Consider the following 13,469-nt stretch of genomic DNA (forward strand, 5'->3'; position numbering starts at 1 on the left):
CACAGTGAATTGAAGTGTTGGAACAGACTGCTTCTCTTTCAGAGAAACGCATGTGAGTTTCTGATGAATGCTTGTAAGTAGCTTAAGGCACTTTCTAAGGAAAGTGATTTTCTCTGAAAGGACAGCATTTAGAAAGTGAAGCAACACTCCATTCCCTTCGTGCAGTGAATTGAACTGTTGGAACAGAGTGCTTCTCTTTCATATAAACGCATTAGTGTTTCTTGTGAATGCTTGCAAGTAGCTTAAGGCACTTTCAAAGGAAAGTGATTTTCTCTGAAAGGACAGCATTTAGAAAGTGAAGCAACACTCCATTCACTTCGCACAGAGAATTGAAGTGTTGGAACAGATTGCTTCTCTTTCAGAGAAATGCATGTGAGTTTCTGTTGAATGCTTGTAAGTAGCTTAAGGCACATTCAGAGGAAAGGGATTTTCTCTGAAAGGACAGCATTTAGAAAGTGAAGCAACACTCCATTCACTTCGCACATTGAATTGAAGTGTTGGAACAGACTGCTTCTCTTTCAGAGAAACGCATATGAGTTTCTGTTGAATGCTTGTAAGTAGCTTAAGTCACTTTCTAATGAAAGTGATTTTCTCTGAGAGGACAGCATTTAGAAAGTGAGGCAACACTCCATTCACTTCACACAGTGAATTGAAGTGTTGGAACAGACTGCTTCTCTTTCAGAGAAACGCATGTGAGTTTCTTCCTAATACTTGCAAGTAGCTTAAGGCACTTTAAAGGAAAGTGATTTTCTCTGAAAGGACAGCATTTAGAAAGTGAAGCAACACTCCATTCCCTTCGTGCAATGAATTGAAGTGTTGGAACAGACTGCTTCTCTTTCATAGAAACGCATTAGTGTTTCTTGTGAATGCTTGCAAGTAGCTTAAGGCACTTTCAAAGGAAAGTGATTTTCTCTGAAAGGACAGCATTTAGAAAGTGAAGCAACACTCCATTCACTTTGCACAGTGAATTGAAGTGTTGGAACAGACTGCTTCTCTTTCAGAGAAACGCATGTGAGTTTCTTCCTAATGCTTGCAAGTAGCTTAAGGCACTTTCAAAGGAAAGTGATTTTCTCTGAAAGGACAGCATTTTAAAAGTGAAGCAACACTCCATTCACTTCGCACAGTGAATTGAAGTGTTGGAACAGACTGCTTCTCTTTCAGAGAAACGCATGTGAGTTTCTGGTGAATGCTTGTAAGTAGCTTAAGGCACTTTCAAAGGAAAGTGATTTTCTCTGAAAGGACAGCATTTAGAAAGTGAAGCAACACTCCATTCCCTTCGTGCAGTGAATTGAACTGTTGGAACAGACTGCTTCTCTTTCATATAAACGCATTAGTGTTTCTTGTGAATGCTTGCAAGTAGTTTAAGGCACTTTCAAAGGAAAGTGATTTTCTCTGAAAGGACAGCATTTAGAAAGTGAGGCAACACTCCATTCACTTTGCACAGTGAATTGAACTGTTGGAACAGACTGCTTCTCTTTCAGAGAAACGCATGTGAGTTTCTTCCTAATGCTTGCAAGTAGCTTAAGGCACTTTCAAAGGAAAGTGATTTTCTCTGAAAGGACAGCATTTAGAAAGTGAAGCAACACTCCATTCACTTCGCACAGTGAATTGAAGTGTTGGAACAGACTGCTTCTCTTTCAGAGAAACGCATGTGAGTTTCTGGTGAATGCTTGTAAGTAGCTTAAGGCACTTTCAAAGGAAAGTGATTTTCTCTGAAAGGACAGCGTTTAGAAAGTGAAGCAACACTCCATTCACTTCGCACATTGAATTGAAGTGTTGGAACAGACTGCTTCTCTTTCAGAGAAACGCATGTGAGTTTCTGTTGAATGCTTGTAAGTAGCTTAAGTCACTTTCAAAGGAAAGTGATTTTCTCTGAGAGGACAGCATTTAGAAAGTGAGGCAACACTCCATTCACTTCACACAGTGAATTGAAGTGTTGGAACAGACTGCTTCTCTTTCAGAGAAACGCATGTGAGTTTCTTCCTAATGCTTGCAAGAGGCTTAAGGCACTTTCAAAGGAAAGTGATTTTCTCTGAAAGGACAGCATTTAGAAAGTGAAGTAACATTCCATTCACTTCGCACAGGGAATTGAAGTGTTGGAACAGACTGCTTCTCTTTCAGAGAAATGCATATGAGTTTCTGTTGAATGCTTGTAAGTAGCTCAAGGCTCTTTCAAAGGAAAGTGATTTTCTCTGAAAGGACAGCATTTAGAAAGTGAAGCAACACTCCATTCACTTCGCACAGTGAATTGAAGTGTTGGAACAGACTGCTTCTCTTTCAGAGAAACGCATGTGAGTTTCTTCCTAATACTTGCAAGTAGCTTAAGGCACTTTCAAAGGAAAGTGATTTTCTCTGAAAGGACAGCATTTAGAAAGTGAAGCAACACTCCATTCACTTCGCACAGTGAATTGAAGTGTTGGAAGACAAGGCTTCTCTTTCAGAGAAATGCATATGAGTTTCTGTTGAATGCTTGTAAGTAGCTCAAGGCTCTTTCAAAGGAAAGTGATTTTCTCTGAAAGGACAGCATTTAGAAAGTAAAGCAACACTCCATTCCCTTCGTGCAATGAATTGAAGTGTTGGAACAGACTGCTTCTCTTTCAGAGAAACGCATTAGTGTTTCTTGTGAATGCTTGCAAGTAGCTTAAGGCACTTTCAAAGGAAAGTGATTTTCTCTGAAAGGACAGCATTTAGAAAGTGAAGCAACACTCCATTCACTTCGCACAGAGAATTGAAGTGTTGGAACAGATTGCTTCTCTTTCAGAGAAATGCATGTGAGTTTCTGTTGAATGATTGTAAGTAGCTTAAGGCACATTCAGATGAAAGGGATTTTTTCTGAAAGGACAGCATTTAGAAAGTGAAGCAACCCTCCATTCACTTCGCACAGTGAATTGAAGTGTTGGAACAGACTGCTTCTCTTTCAGAGAAACGCATGTGAGTTTTTTGTGAATGCTTGAAAGTAGTTTAAGGCACTTTCAATGGAAAGTGATTTTCTCTGAAAGGACAGCATTTAGAAAGTGAGGCAACACTCCATTCACTTCGCACAGTGAATTGAAGTGTTGGAACAGACTGCTTCTCTTTCAGAGAAACACATGTGAGTTTCTTCCTAATGCTTGCAAGTAGCTTTAGGCACTTTCAAAGGAAAGTGATTTTCTCTGAAAGGACAGCATTTAGAAAGTGAAGCAACACTCCATTCACTTCGCACAGTGAATTGAAGTGTTGGAACAGACTGCTTCTCTTTCAGAGAAACGCATGTGAATTTCTGGTGAATGCTTGTAAGTAGCTTAAGGCACTTTCAAAGGAAAGTGATTTTCTCTGAAAGGACAGCATTTAGAAAGTGAAGCAACACTCCATTCCCTTCGTGCAGTGAATTGAACTGTTGGAACAGAGTGCTTCTCTTTCATATAAACGCATTAGTGTTTCTTGTGAATGCTTGCAAGTAGCTTAAGGAACTTTCAAAGGAAAGTGTTTTTCTCTGAAAGGACAGCATTTAGAAAGTGAAGCAACACTCCATTCACTTCGCACAGAGAATTGAAGTGTTGGAACAGATTGCTTCTCTTTCAGAGAAATGCATGTGAGTTTCTGTTGAATGCTTGTAAGTAGCTTAAGGCACATTCAGAGGAAAGGGATTTTCTCTGAAAGGACAGCATTTAGAAAGTGAAGCAACACTCCATTCACTTCGCACAGTGAATTGAAATGTTGGAACAGACTGCTTCTCTTTCAGAGAAACGCATGTGAGTTTTTTGTGAATGCTTGAAAGTAGTTTAAGGCACTTTCAATGGAAAGTGATTTTCTCTGAAAGGACAGCATTTAGAAAGTGAGGCAACACTCCATTCACTTCGCACAGTGAATTGAAGTGTTGGAACAGACTGCCTCTCTTTCAGAGAAACGCATGTGAGTTTCTTCCTAATGCTTGCAAGTAGCTTAAGGCACTTTCAAAGGAAAGTGATTTTCTCTGAAAGGACAGCATTTAGAAAGTGAAGCAACACTCCATTCACTTCGCACAGTGAATTGAACTGTTGGAACAGACTGCTTCTCTTTCAGAGAAACGCATGTGAGTTTCTTCCTAATGCTTGCAAGAAGCTTAAGGCACTTTCAAAGGAAAGTGATTTTCTCTGAAAGGACAGCATTTAGAAAGTGAAGCAACACTCCATTCACTTCGCACATTGAATTGAAGTGTTGGAACAGACTGCTTCTCTTTCAGAGAAACGCATTAGTGTTTCTTGTGAATGCTTGCAAGTAGCTTAAGGCACTTTCAAAGGAAAGTGATTTTCTCTGAAAGGACAGCATTTAGAAAGTGAAGCAACACTCCATTCACTTCGCACAGAGAATTGAAGTGTTGGAACAGATTGCTTCTCTTTCAGAGAAATGCATGTGAGTTTCTGTTGAATGCTTGTAAGTAGCTTAAGGCACATTCAGAGGAAAGTGATTTTCTCTGAAAGGACAGCATTTAGAAAGTGAAGCAACACTCCATTCACTTCGCACAGTGAATTGAAGTGTTGGAACAGACTGCTTCTCTTTCAGAGAAACGCATGTGAGTTTTTTGTGAATGCTTGAAAGTAGTTTAAGGCACTTTCAATGGAAAGTGATTTTCTCTGAAAGGACAGCATTTAGAAAGTGAGGCAACACTCCATTCACTTCGCACAGTGAATTGAAGTGTAGGAACAGACTGCTTCTCTTTCAGAGAAACGCATGTGAGTTTTTTGTGAATGCTTGAAAGTAGTTTAAGGCACTTTCAATGGAAAGTGATTTTCTCTGAAAGGACAGCATTTAGAAAGTGAGGCAACACTCCATTCACTTAGAACAGTGAATTGAAGTGTTGGAACAGACTGCTTCTCTTTCAGAGAAACGCATGTGATTTTCTGGTGAATGCTTGTAAGTAGCTTAAGGCACTTTCAAAGGAAAGTGATTTTCTCTGAAAGGACAGCATTTAGAAAGTGAAGCAACACTCCATTCACTTCGCACAGTGAATTGAAGTGTTGGAACAGACTGCTTCTCTTTCAGAGAAATGCATGTGAGTTTCTGGTGAATGCTTGTAAGTAGCTTAAGGCACTTTCAAAGGAAAGTGATTTTCTCTGAAAGGACAGCGTTTAGAAAGTGAAGCAACACTCCATTCACTTCGCACATTGAATTGAAGTGTTGGAACAGACTGCTTCTCTTTCAGAAAAACGCATGTGAGTTTCTGTTGAATGATTGTAAGTAGCTTACGGCACTTTCAAACAAAAGTGATTTTCTCTGAAAGGACAGGATTTAGAAAGTGAAACAACACTCCATTCACTTCGCACAGTGAATTGAAGTTTTGGAACAGACTGCTTCTATTTCAGAGAAACGCATGTGTGTTTCCTGTGAATGCTTGAAAGTAGCTTAAGGCACTTTCAAAGGAAAGTGATTTTCTCTGAAAGGACAGCATTTAGAAAGTGAAGTAACATTTCATTCACTTCGCAAAGTGAATTGAAGTGTTGGAACAGACTGCTTCTCTTTCAGAGAAATGCATATGAGTTTCTGTTGAATGCTTGTAAGCAGCTCAAGGCTCTTTCAAAGGAAAGTGATTTTCTCTGAAAGGACAGCATTTAGAAAGTAAAGCAACACTCCATTCCCTTCGTGCAATGAATTGAAGTGTTGGAACAGACTGCTTCTCTTTCATAGAAACGCATTAGTGTTTCTTGTGAATGCTTGCAAGTAGCTTAAGGCACTTTCAAAGGAAAGTGATTTTCTCTGAAAGGACAGCATTTAGAAAGTGAAGCAACACTCCATTCACTTTGCACAGTGAATTGAAGTGTTGGAACAGACTGCTTCTCTTTCATAGAAACGCATTAGTGTTTCTTGTGAATGCTTGCAAGTAGCTTAAGGCACTTTAAAAGGAAAGTGATTTTCTCTGAAAGGACAGCATTTATAAAGTAAAGCAACACTCCATTCCCTTCGTGCAATGAATTGAAGTGTTGGAACAGACTGCTTCTGTTTCAGAGAAACGCATGTGTGTTTCCTGTGAATGCTTGAAGTAGCTTAAGGCACTTTCAAAGGAAAGTGATTTTCTCTAAAAGGACAGCATTTAGAAAGTGAAGTAACATTCCATTCACTTTGCACAGTGAATTGAAGTGTTGGAACAGACTGCTTCTCTTTCAGAGAAATGCATATGAGTTTCTGTTGAATGCTTGTAAGTAGCTCAAGGCTCTTTCAAAGGAAAGTGATTTTCTCTGAAAGGACAGCATTTAGAAAGTAAAGCAACACTCCATTCCCTTCGTGCAATGAATTGAAGTGTTGGAACAGACTGCTTCTCTTTCATAGAAACGCATTAGTGTTTCTTGTGAATGCTTGCAAGTAGCTTAAGGCACTTTCAAAGAAAAGTGATTTTCTCTGAAAGGACTGCATTTAGAAAGTGAAGCAACACTCCATTCACTTCGCACAGAGAATTGAAGTGTTGGAACAGATTGCTTCTCTTTCAGAGAAATGCATGTGAGTTTCTGTTGAATGATTGTAAGTAGCTTAAGGCACATTCAGAGGAAAGGGATTTTCTCTGAAAGGACAGCATTTAGAAAGTGAAGCAACACTCCATTCACTTCGCACAGTGAATTGAAGTGTTGGAACAGACTGCTTCTCTTTCAGAGAAACGCATGTGAGTTTTTTGTGAATGCTTGAAAGTAGTTTAAGGCACTTTCAATGGAAAGTGATTTTCTCTGAAAGGACAGCATTTAGTACGTGCAGCAACACTCCATTCACCTTCACAGTGAATTGAAGTGTTGGAACAGACTGCTTCTCTTTCAGAGAAACACATGTGAGTTTCTTCCTAATGCTTGCAAGTAGCTTAAGGCACTTTCAAAGGAAAGTGATTTTCTCTGAAAGGACAGCATTTAGAAAGTGAAGCAACACTCCATTCACGTCGCACAAAGAATTGAAGTGTTGGAACAGACTGCTTCTCTTTCAGAGAAACGCATGTGAGTTTTTTATGAATGCTTGAAAGCAGTTTAAAGCACTTTCAAAGGAAAGTGATTTTCTCTGAAAGGACAGCATTTAGAAAGTGAAGCAACACTCCATTCACTTCGCACAGTGAATTGAAGTGTTGGAACAGACTGCTTCTCTTTCAGAGAAATGCATGTGAGTTTCTGTTGAATGCTTGTAAGTAGCTTAAGGCACTTTCAAAGGAAAGTGATTTTCTCTGAAAGGACAGCATTTAGAAAGTGAAGCAACACTCCATTCACTTCGCACAGTGAATTGAAGTGTTGGAACAGACTGCTTCTCTTTCAGAGAAACGCATGTGAGTTTCTTCCTAATGCTTGCAAGAAGCTTAAGGCACTTTCAAAGGAAAGTGATTTTCTCTGAAAGGACAGCATTTAGAAAGTGAAGCAACACTCCATTCACTTCGCACATTGAATTGAAGTGTTGGAACAGACTGCTTCTCTTTCAGAGAAACGCATTAGTGTTTCTTGTGAATGCTTGCAAGTAGCTTAAGGCACTTTCAAAGGAAAGTGATTTTCTCTGAAAGGACAGCATTTATAAAGTGAAGCAACACTCCATTCACTTCGCACAGAGAATTGAAGTGTTGGAACAGATTGCTTCTCTTTCAGAGAAATGCATGTGAGTTTCTGTTGAATGCTTGTAAGTAGCTTAAGGCACATTCAGAGGAAAGGGATTTTCTCTGAAAGGACAGCATTTAGAAAGTGAAGCAACACTCCATTCAGTTCGCACAGTGAATTGAAGTGTTGGAACAGACTGCTTATCTTTCAAAGAAATGCATGTGAGTTTCTGTTGAATGCTTGTAAGTAGCTTAAGGCACATTCAGAGGAAAGGGATTTTCCCTGAAAGGACAGCATTTAGTACGTGCAGCAACACTCCATTCACTTTGCACAGTGAATTGAAGTGTTGGAACAGACTGCTTCTCTTTCAGAGCAACGCATGTGAGTTTCTTCCTAATGCTTGCAAGTAGCTTAAGGCACTTTCAAAGGAAAGTGATTTTCTCTGAAAGGACAGCATTTAGAAAGTGAAGCAACACTCCATTCACGTCGCACAAAGAATTGAAGTGTTGGAACAGACTGCTTCTCTTTCTGAGAAACGCATTAGTGTTTCTTGTGAATGCTTGCAAGTAGCTTAAGGCACTTTCAAAGGAAAGTGATTTTCTCTGAAAGGACAGCATTTAGAAAGTGAAGCAACACTCCATTCACTTCGCACAGTGAATTGAAGTGTTGGAACAGACTGCTTCTCTTTCAGAGAAATGCATGTGAGTTTCTGGTGAACGCTTGTAAGTAGCTTAAGGCACTTTCAAAGGAAAGTGATTTTCTCTGAAAGGACAGCATTTAGTACGTGAAGCAACACTCCATTCACTTCGCACAGTGAATTGAAGTGTTGGAACAGACTGCTTCTTTTTCAGAGAAATGCATGTGAGTTTCTGTTGAATGCTTGTAAGTAGCTCAAGGCTCTTTCAAAGGAATGTGATTTTTTCTGAAAGGACAGCATTTAGAAAGAAAAGTAACACTCCATTCCCTTCGTGCAATGAATTGAAGTGTTGTAACAGACTGCTTCTCTTTCATAGAAACGCATGTGAGTTTTTTATGAATGCTTGAAAGTAGTTTAAGGCACTTTCAAAGGAAAGTGATTTTCTCTGAAAGGACAGAATTTAGAAAGTGAAGCAACACTCCATTCACTTCGCACATTGAATTCAAGTGTTGGAACAGACTGCTTCTCTTTCAGAGAAATGCATGTGAGTTTCTGTTGAATGCTTGTAAGTAGCTTAAGGCACTTTCAAAGGAAAGTGATTTTCTCTGAAAGGACAGCATTTAGAAAGTGAAGCAACACTCCATTCACTTCGCACAGTGAATTGAAGGGTTGGAACAGACTGCTTCTCTTTCAGAGAAACGCATGTGACTTTCTTCCTAATGCTTGCAAGAAGCTTAAGGCACTTTCAAAGAAAAGTGATTTTCTCTGAAAGGACAGCATTTAGAAAGTGAAGCAACACTCCATTCACTTCGCACATTGAACTGAAGTGTTGGAAAGACTGCTTCTCTTTCAGAGAAACGCATGTGACTTTCTTCCTAATGCTTGCAAGAAGCTTAAGGCACTTTCAAAGAAAAGTGATTTTCTCTGAAAGGACAGCATTTAGAAAGTGAAGCAACACTCCATTCACTTCGCACATTGAACTGAAGTGTTGGAAAGACTGCTTCTCTTTCAGAGAAACGCATGTGAGTTTCTTTTGAATGCTTGTAAGTAGCTTAAGGCACTTTCAAAGGAAAGTGATTTTCTCTGAAAGGACAGCATTTAGAAAGTGAAGCAACACTCCATTCACTTCGCACAGAGAATTGAAATGTTGGAACAGATTGCTTCTCTTTCAGAGAAATGCATGTGAGTTTCTGTTGAATGCTTGTAAGTAGCTTAAGGCACATTCAGAGGAAAGGGATTTTCTCTGAAAGGACAGCATTTAGAAAGTGAAGCAACACTCCATTCACTTCGCACAGTGAATTGAAGTGTTGGAACAGACTGCTTCTCTTTCAGAGAAATGCATGTGAGTTTCTGGTGAATGCTTGTAAGTAGCTTAAGGCACTTTCAAAGGAAAGTGATTTTCTCTGAAAGGACAGCATTTAGTACGTGAAGCAACACTCCATTCACTTCGCACAGTGAATTGAAGTGTTGGAACAGACTGCTTCTTTTTCAGAGAAATGCATGAGAGTTTCTGTTGAATGCTTGTAAGTAGCTCAAGGCTCTTTCAAAGGAAAGTGATTTTTTCTGAAAGGACAGCATTTAGAAAGAAAAGTAACACTCCATTCCCTTCGTGCAATGAATTGAAGTGTTGTAACAGACTGCTTCTCTTTCATAGAAACGCATGTGAGTTTTTTATGAATGCTTGAAAGTAGTTTAAGGCACTTTCAAAGGAAAGTGATTTTCTCTGAAAGGACGGCATTTCGAAAGTGAGGCTACACTCCATTCACTTCGCACAGTGAATTGAAGTGTTGGAACAGACTGCTTCTCTTTCAGAGAAATGCATGTGAGTTTCTGTTGAATGCTTGTAAGTAGCTTAAGGCACTTTCAAAGGAAAGTGATTTTCTCTGAAAGGACAGCATTTAGAACGTGAAGCAACACTCCATTCACTTCGCACAGTGAATTGAAGTGTTGGAACAGACTGCTTGTCTTTCAGAGAAACGCATGTGTGTTTCTTCCTAATGCTTGCAAGAAGCTTAAGGAACTTTCAAAGGAAAGTGATTTTCTCTGAAAGGACAGCATTTAGAAAGTGAAGCAACACTCCATTCACTTCGCACATTGAACTGAAGTGTTGGAAAGACTGCTTCTCTTTCAGAGAAACGCATGTGAGTTTCTTTTGAATGCTTGTAAGTAGATTAAGGCACTTTCAAAGGAAAGTGATCTTCTCTGAAAGGACAGCATTTAGTACGTGAAGCAACACTCCATTCACTTCGCACAGTGAATTGAAGTGTTGGAACAGATTGCTTCTCTTTCAGAGAAATGCATGTGAATTTCTGTTGAATGCTTATAAGTAGCTTAAGGCACAATCAGTGGAAAGGGATTTTCTCTGAAAGGACAGCATTTCGAAAGTGAGGCTACACTCCATTCACTTTGCACAGTGAATTGAAGTGTTGGAACAGATTGCTTCTCTTTCAGAGAAATGCATGTGAATTTCTGTTGAATGCTTATAAGTAGCTTAAGGCACAATCAGAGGAAAGGGATTTTCTCTGAAAGGACAGCATTTCGAAAGTGAGGCTACACTCCATTCACTTTGCACAGTGAACTGAAGTGTTGGAACAGATTGCTTCTCTTTCAGAGAAACACATGTGAGTTTCTGGTGAATGCTTTTAAGTAGCTTAAGGCAATTTCAAAGGAACGTGATTTTCTCAGAAAGGATAGCATTTAGAAAGTGAAGCAACACTCCATTCACTTCGCACAGTGAATTGAAGTGTTGGAAGAGAAGGCTTCTCTTTCAGAGAAATGCATGTGAATTTCTTGTGAATGCTTGAAAGTTGCTTAAGGCACTTTCAAACAAAAGTGATTTTCTCTGAAAGGACAGGATTTAGAAAGTGAAGCAACACTCCATTCACTTCGCACAGTGAATTGAAGTGTTGGAACAGACTGCTTCTCTTTCAGAGAAACACATGTGAGTTTCTTCCTAATACTTGCAAGCAGCTTAAGGCACTTTCAAAGTAACGTGATTTTCTCTGAAAGGACAGCATTTAGAAAGTGAAGCAACACTCCATTCACTTCGCACAGTGAATTGAAGTGTTGGAACAGACTGCTTCTTTTTCAGAGAAATGCATGTGAGTTTCTGTTGAATGCTTGTAAGTAGCTCAAGGCTCTTTCAAAGGAAAGTGATTTTTTTCTGAAAGGACAGCATTTAGAAAGTAAAGTAACACTTCATTCCCTTCGTGCAATGAATTGAAGTGTTGGAACAGACTGCTTCTCTTTCAGAGAAACGCATGTGAATTTCTGTTGAATGCTTGTAAGTAGCTTAAGGCACATTCAGAGGAAAGGGATTTTCTCTGAAAGGACAGCATTTAGAAAGTGAAGCAACACTCCATTCACTTCGCACAATGAATTGAAGTGTTGGAACAGACTGCTTCTCTTTCAGAGAAACGCATGTGAGTTTTTTATGAATGCTTGAAAGCAGTTTAAAGCACTTTCAAAGGAAAGTGATTTTCTCTGAAAGGACAGCATTTAGAAAGTGAAGCAACACTCCATTCACTTCGCACAGTGAATTGAAGTATTGGAACAGACTGCTTCTCTTTCAGAGAAATGCATGTGAGTTTCTGTTGAATGCTTGTAAGTAGCTTAAGGCACTTTCAAAGGAAAGTGATTTTCTCTGAAAGGACAGCATTTAGAAAGTGAAGCAACACTCCATTCACTTCGCACAGTGAATTGAAGTGTTGGAACAGACTGCTTCTCTTTCAGAGAAACACATGTGAGTTTCTTCCTAATGCTTGCAAGAAGCTTAAGGCACTTTCAAAGGAAAGTGATTTTCTCTGAAAGGACAGCATTTAGAAAGTGAAGCAACACTCCATTCACTTCGCACATTGAATTGAAGTGTTGGAACAGACTGCTTCTCTTTCAGAGAAACGCATTAGTGTTTCTTGTGAATGCTTGCAAGTAGCTTAAGGCACTTTCAAAGGAAAGTGATTTTCTCTGAAAGGACAGCATTTAGAAAGTGAAGCAACACTCCATTCACTTCGCACAGAGAATTGAAGTGTTGGAACAGATTGCTTCTCTTTCAGAGAAATGCATGTGACTTTCTGTTGAATGCTTGTAAGTAGCTTAAGGCACATTCAGAGGAAAGGGATTTTCTCTGAAAGGACAGCATTTAGAAAGTGAAGCAACACTCCATTCACTTCGCACAGTGAATTGAAGTGTTGGAACAGACTGCTTCTCTTTCAGAGAAATGCATGTGAGTTTCTGTTGAATGCTTGTAAGTAGCTCAAGGCTCTTTCAAAGGAAAGTGATTTTTTCTGAAAGGACAGCATTTAGAAAGAAAAGTAACACTCCATTCCCTTCGTGCAATGAATTGAAGTGTTGTAACAGACTGCTTCTCTTTCATAGAAACGCATGTGAGTTTTTTATGAATGCTTGAAAGTAGTTTAAGGCATTTTCAAAGAAAGTGATTTTCTCTGAAAGGACAGAATTTAGAAAGTGAAGCAACACTCCATTCACTTCGCACATTGAATTCAAGTGTTGGAACAGACTGCTTCTCTTTCAGAGAAATGCATGTGAGTTTCTGTTGAATGCTTGTAAGTAGCTCAAGGCACTTTCAAAGGAAAGTGATTTTCTCTGAAAGGACAGCATTTAGAAAGTGAAGCAACACTCCATTCACTTCGCACAGTGAATTGAAGGGTTGGAACAGACTGCTTCTCTTTCAGAGAAACGCATGTGACTTTCTTCCTAATGCTTGCAAGAAGCTTAAGGCACTTTCAAAGAAAAGTGATTTTCTCTGAAAGGACAGCATTTAGAAAGTGAAGCAACACTCCATTCACTTCGCACATTGAACTGAAGTGTTGGAAAGACTGCTTCTCTTTCAGAGAAACGCATGTGACTTTCTTCCTAATGCTTGCAAGAAGCTTAAGGCACTTTCAAAGAAAAGTGATTTTCTCTGAAAGGACAGCATTTAGAAAGTGAAGCAACACTCCATTCACTTCGCACATTGAACTGAAGTGTTGGAAAGACTGCTTCTCTTTCAGAGAAACGCATGTGAGTTTCTTTTGAATGCTTGTAAGTAGCTTAAGGCACTTTCAAAGGAAAGTGATTTTCTCTGAAAGGACAGCATTTAGAAAGTGAAGCAACACTCCATTCACTTCGCACAGAGAATTGAAATGTTGGAACAGATTGCTTCTCTTTCAGAGAAATGCATGTGAGTTTCTGTTGAATGCTTGTAAGTAGCTTAAGGCACATTCAGAGGAAAGGGATTTTCTCTGAAAGGACAGCATTTAGAAAGTGAAGCAACACTCCATTCACTTCGCACAGTGAATTGAAGTGTTGGAACAGACTGCTTCTCT

Source organism: Myodes glareolus, chromosome 18 (assembly GCF_982192425.1).
Source record: "Myodes glareolus chromosome 18, mMyoGla1.1, whole genome shotgun sequence".
NCBI classification, from domain to species: Eukaryota; Metazoa; Chordata; class Mammalia; order Rodentia; family Cricetidae; genus Myodes; species Myodes glareolus.